The following is a 6,204-nucleotide window of genomic DNA, read 5'->3' as shown; positions in this document are numbered from 1 at the left end:
AAACTTAGAGTTTGGTTGTGGCCTCCCAACACCAAACTTAGAGTTTGACTGTGGGGACTCTGTTTGACTCTGATTTGAGAGAAGCTCTTCATGCTTCCTCTCCATGGTGACAGAGGGATATCCTTGAGCCTTAAACACAAGGGATTCTTCATTCACTTGAATGATCAGTTCACCTCTATCAACATCAATCACAGCCTTAGCTGTGGCTAGGAAGGGTCTGCCAAGGATGATGGTTTCATCCATGCACTTCCCAGTCTCTAGGACTATGAAATCAGCAGGGATGTAATGGTCTTCAATCTTCACCAAAACATCCTCTACAAGTCCATGAGCTTGTTTTCTTGAGTTATCTGCCATCTCTAATGAGATTCTTGCAGCTTGCACCTCAAGGATCCCTAGCTTCTCCATTACAGAGAGAGGCATGAGGTTTACACTTGACCCTAAGTCACACAGAGCCTTCTTGAAGGTCATGGTGCCTATTCTACAAGGTATGGAGAAATTCCCAGGGTCCTGCCTCTTTTAAGGTAATTTTTGCCTAGACAAGTCATCCAATTCTTTGGTGAGCAAAGGGGGTTCATCCTCCCAAGTCTCATTTCTAAATAACTTGTCATTTAGCTTCATGATTGCTCCAAGGTATTTAGCAACTTGCTCTTCAGTGACATACTCATCCTCTTCAGAGGAAGAATACTCATCAGAGCTCATAAAAGGCAGAAGTAAGTCCAATGGAATCTCTATGGTCTCAATTTGAGCCTCAGATTCCCATGGTTCCTCATTGGGGAACTCAGTGGAGGCTAGTGCACGCCCATTGAGGTCTTCCTCAGTGGCGTTCACTGCCTCTCCTTCCTCTCCAAATTCGGCCATGTTGATGGCCTTGCACTCTCTTTTTGGATTTTCTTCTGTATTACTTGGAAGAGTACTAGGAGGGAGTTCAGTAATTTTCTTGCTCAGCTGTCCCACTTGTGCCTCCAAATTCCTAATGGAGGACCTTGTTTCAGTCATGAAACTTTGAGTGGTTTTGATTAGATCAGAGACCATAGTTGCTAAGTCAGAGGGGTTCTGCTTAGAATTCTCTGTCTGTTGCTGAGAAGATGATGGAAAAGGCTTGCCATTGCTAAACCTGTTTCTTCCACCATTATTGTTGTTGAAACCTTGTTGAGGTCTCTGTTGATCCTTCCATGAGAAATTTGGATGATTTCTCCATGAAGAATTATAGGTGTTTCCATAGGGTTCTCCTAGGTAATTCACCTCTTCCATTGAAGGGTTCTCAGGATCATAAGCTTCTTCTCTAGATGAAGCATCCTTAGTACTGCTTGGTGCATTTTGCATTCCAGACAGACTTTGAGAGATCAAATTGACTTGTTGAGTCAATATTTTGTTCTGAGCCAGAATGGCATTCAGAGTATCAATCTCAAGAACTCCTCTCTTTTGATTTGTCCCATTGTTCACAGGATTCCTTTCAGAAGTGTACATGAATTGGTTATTTGCAACCATTTCAATCAGTTCTTGAGCTTCTGTAGGCGTCTTCTTCAGATGAAGAGACCCTCCAGCAGAGCTATCCAAAGACATCTTGGACAGTTCAAAGAAACCATCATAGAAAATACATATGATGCTCCATTCAGAAAGCATGTCAGAAGGACATTTTCTGATCAATTGTTTGTATCTTTCCCAAGCTTCATAGAGGGATTCTTCATCCTTCTGTCTGAAGGTTTGGACTTCCACTCTAAGCTTACTCAATTTTTGAGGTGGAAAGAACTTTGCCAAGAAGGCATTGACTAGCTTTTCCCATGAGTCCAGGCTTTCTTTAGGTTGTGAGTCCAACCATGTCCTAGCTCTGTCTCTTACAGCAAAAGGGAATAGCATAAGTCTGTAGACCTCAGGGTCAACCCCATTAGTTTTGACAGTGTCACAGATTTGCAAGAATTCAGCTAAGAACTGATGAGGATCTTCCAATGGAAGTCCACGGAACTTGCAATTCTGTTACATTAGAGAAACTAATTGAGGCTTAAGCTCAAAGTTGTTTGCTCCAATGGTAGGGATAGAGATGCTTCTCCCATAGAAGTCGGGAGTAGGTGCAGTAAAGTCACCCAGCACCTTCCTTGCATTGTTTGCATTGTTGTTGTTTTCGGCTGCCATGTCTTCTTTGAAGATTTCTGTTAGGTCCTCTACAGAGAGTTGTGCCTTGGCTTCTCTTAGCTTTCGCTTCAAGGTCCTTTCAGGTTCAGGGTTAGCTTCAACAAGAATGCCTTTATCTTTGTTCCTGCTCATATGAAAGAGAAGAGAACAAGAAAATGTGGAATCCTCTATGTCACAGTATAGAGATTCCTTGAGGTGTCAGAGAAGAAGAAAATTAGAAGGAAGAGGTAGAAGAATTCGAACTTAGTGAGATAGAGTTCGAATTGTGCATTGAGGAGGAGTGGTACTCCATAAATAGAAGGATGTGAGAAGAGAGGAAGAAATTTTCGAAAATTAATTTAAAGAATTTGAAAACATTTTGAAAAACACTAATTAATTTTCGAAAATAAGAGTGGGAAAGAAATCAACTGATTTGAAGAAGATTTTGAAATTAGAAGTCAAAAAGATTTAATTGAAAACTATTTTGAAAAAGATGAGGTTAAGAAGATATGATTGGTTTTTAAAAATATGTGATTGAAAAGATATGATTTGAAAACAATTTTAAAAAGATTTGATTTTAAAAATAAATGACTTGCCTAACAAGAAAAGATATGATTCAAACATTAAACCTTTCTCAACAGAAAAGGCAACATACTTGAAATGTTGAATCAAATCATTAATTGATAGCAAGTATCTTTGAAAAAGGAAAGAAATTGATTTTGAAAACATTTGATTGAAAAGATATGATTTGAAAAAGATTTGATTTTGAAAAACTTTGAAAACTTGAAAAAAATTTGATTTGAAAACAAAATCCTCCCCCTTGTGCCATCCTGGCGTTAAACGCCCAGAATGTTGCACATTCTGGCGTTTAACGCCCAATGCACTACCTTTTTGGGCGTTAAACGCCCAACCAGGCACCCTGGCTGGCGTTTAAACGCCAGTCTGTCCTTCTTCACTGGGCGTTTTGAACGGCCAGCTTTTTCTGTATAATTCCTCTGCTGCATGTTCTGAATCTTCAGTTCCCTGTACTATTGACATGAAAATAGAACCAAGATCAAATAAACAATGCATGCAAGACACCAAACTTAAAATTAGACACTAGACTCAAACAAGAAACATAAAATATTTTTGGTTTTTATGATTTTGAAATTTTTTTGGATTTTTCGAAAATTATATGGAAATAGAAAAATAAAGGTTTCAGAATTCTTAATTTGGATTCCAGGAATCATTGCAATGCTAGTCTAAGACTCCGGTCCAGGAATTAGAAATGGCTTCACAGCCAGCCAAGCTTTCAAAGAAAGCTTCGGTCCAAAACTCTAGACATGGCCAATGGCCAGCCAAGCCTTAGCAGATCATTGCTCCAATAGCAAGATTGATAGAAATCAACAAGCTCTTGTGATGATCAGTTGAAACCTCGGTCTAATAAGATTAGACATGGCTTCTCAGCCAGCCAGATTTCAGCAGATCATCATGAAACACTAGAATTCATTCTTAAGAACTCTGAAGAAAAATACCTAATCTAAGCAACAAGATGAACCGTCAGTTGTCCATACACAAAACAATCCCCGGCAACGGCGCCAAAAACTTGGTGCACGAAATTATGATCATCAATGGCGCCATCAACATGGTACGCTCATTGCAATCTCAACTCTCTATCACAACTCCGCACAACTAACCAGCAAGTGCACTGGGTCGTCCAAGTAATAAACCTTACGCGAGTAAGGGTCGATCCCACGGAGATTGTTGGTATGAAGCAAGCTATGGTCACCTTGTAAATCTTAGTCAGGCAGACTCAAATGGGTATAGATGATGAATAAAACATAAAGATAAAGATAGAGATACTTATGCAATTCATTGGTAGGAATTTCAGATAAGCGTATGAAGATGCTTGGTCCCTTCCGTCTCTCTGTTTTCCTACTGTCTTCATCCAATCCTTCTTACTCCTTTCCATGGCAAGCTTATGCAAGGGTTTCACCGTTGTCAGTGGCTACCTCCCATCCTCTCAGTGGAAATGTTCAACGCACCCTGTCACGGCACGGCTATCCATCTGTCGGTTCTCGATCAGGCCGGAATAGAATCCAGTGATTCTTTTGCGTCTGTCACTAACGCCCCGCCTTCAGGAGTTTGAAGCACGTCACAGTCATTCAATCATTGAATCCTACTGAGAATACCACAGACAAGGTTAGACCTTCCGGATTCTCTTGAATGCCGCCATCAGTTCTTGCCTATACCACGAAGACTCTGATCTCACGGAATGGCTAGCTCGTTTGTCAGGCGAGCACTCGGTTGTCAGGCGATCAACCATGCATCGTGTATCAGGAATCCAAGAGATATTCACCCAATCTAAGGTAGAACGGAGGTGGTTGTCAGTCACACGTTCATAGGTGAGAATGATGATGAGTGTCACGGATCATCACATTCATCAAGTTGAAGAACAAGTGATATCTTGGACAAAGAACAAGCGAATTGAATAGAAGAACAATAGTAATTGCATTAATACTCGAGGTACAGCAGAGCTCCACACCTTAATCTATGGTGTGTAGAAACTCCACCGTTGAAAATACATAAGAACAAGGTCTAGGCATGGCCGAATGGCCAGCCTCCCAAAGTGATCAAAAGATTCAAAGATCTCAAGATGCTCAAATACAATAGTAAAAGGTCCTACTTATAGGGAACTAGTAGCCTAAGGATTACAAGGATGAGTAAATGACATAAAAATCCACTTCCGGGCCCACTTGGTGTGTGCTTGGGCTGAGCAATGAAGCATTCTTCGTGTAGAGACTCTTCTTGGAGTTAAACGCCAGCTTTTATGCCAGTTTGGGCGTTTAACTCCCATTTTGGTGCCAGTTCCGGCGTTTAACGCTGGGAATTCTGAGGGTGACTTTGAACGCCGGTTTGGGCCATCAAATCTTGGGCAAAGTATGGATTATCATATATTGCTGGAAAGCCCAGGATGTCTACTTTCCAACGCCATTGAGAGCGCGCCAATTGGGCTCCTGTAGCTCCAGAAAATCCACTTCGAGTGCAGGGAGGTCAGAATCCAACAGCATCTGCAGTCCTTTTCAGTCTCTGAATCAGATTTTTGCTCAGGTCCCTCAATTTCAGCCAGAAAATACCTGAAATCACAGAAAAACACACAAACTCATAGTAAAGTCCAGAAAAGTGAATTTTAACTAAAAACTAATAAAAATATACTAAAAACTAAACCAAATATACTAAAAACATACTAAAAACAATGCCAAAAAGCGTACAAATTATCCGCTCATCAGCCTTCTTATAGTGTCGAATACTTGGGTGAGGTCGGACAGCAGCGTCTTCTCGCTTTGTGTCTTTATTAACATGTCGTCCACATATACTTCCATGATTTTTCTGATGTGATCTGTGAAGATCTTATTCATTAATCTCTGATAGGTTGCTCCTGCATTTTTTAGCCCAAAAGGCATGATAATGTAGCAGTAGTTCGCTTTTGGGGTTAAGAATGCTATTTTTTCTTGGTTGGGTGGATATATTGGGATTTGATTGTATCCCGAGTATGCATCCATAAACGAGAGGTATTTATACCCAGAGGAGGCATCTACTAGAGCGTCAATACTTGGGAGTGGATAAAGATCTTTTGGGCAGGTTTTGTTGAGATCAGTGTAGTCAGTGCACATCCGCCACTTCCCATTCGATTTTTTCACCAAGAAAATGTTTGTTAGCCATAGTGGGTACGTGATTTCTCTTATGAATCCTGCCTCCAGTAGAGCTTGTACCTGTTCTTCCACAACTTGGGATTGTTCTGGCCCGAGCTTTCTATGCTTCTATTGTACTGGCCGAGATCCTGGGTAGACTACTAGCTTGTGGCACATTAACTTGGGGTCTATGCTTGGCATGTCTGCGACCTTCCATGCAAAGAGGTCGATGTTATCTTGTAAGAACTGTACGAGTGATTCTTTTATGTCTCCTTTTAGGATTGTGCCGATATTGGTTGTTTAGTCCGGGGTGTCTCTGATCTGGACTTTCTCCACTTCACTTTCGGGTTGTGGGCGAAGTTCTTCCCGCCTCTGAGCTCCGCCGAGTTCGATTGTGTGGAATTCGTCCCTTCTGCCTGTGAGG

General features: G+C 41.2%; 1 non-coding gene across 1 annotated transcript; it reads left to right on the top strand.

Moving 5' to 3' along the window:
• Positions 1 to 1,617: 1,617 nt before the first annotated feature.
• Positions 1,618 to 1,725, top strand: LOC130965015 (small nucleolar RNA R71). Its single transcript, XR_009081074.1, has one exon. It is a non-coding gene; the product is annotated as a small nucleolar RNA R71 (small nucleolar RNA).
• Positions 1,726 to 6,204: the final 4,479 nt, after the last annotated feature.

The sequence above is a fragment of the Arachis stenosperma genome, chromosome 2, assembly GCF_014773155.1.
Source record: "Arachis stenosperma cultivar V10309 chromosome 2, arast.V10309.gnm1.PFL2, whole genome shotgun sequence".
NCBI lineage: Eukaryota > Viridiplantae > Streptophyta > Magnoliopsida > Fabales > Fabaceae > Arachis > Arachis stenosperma.
This window is presented reverse-complemented; position numbering and strand designations above follow the sequence as displayed.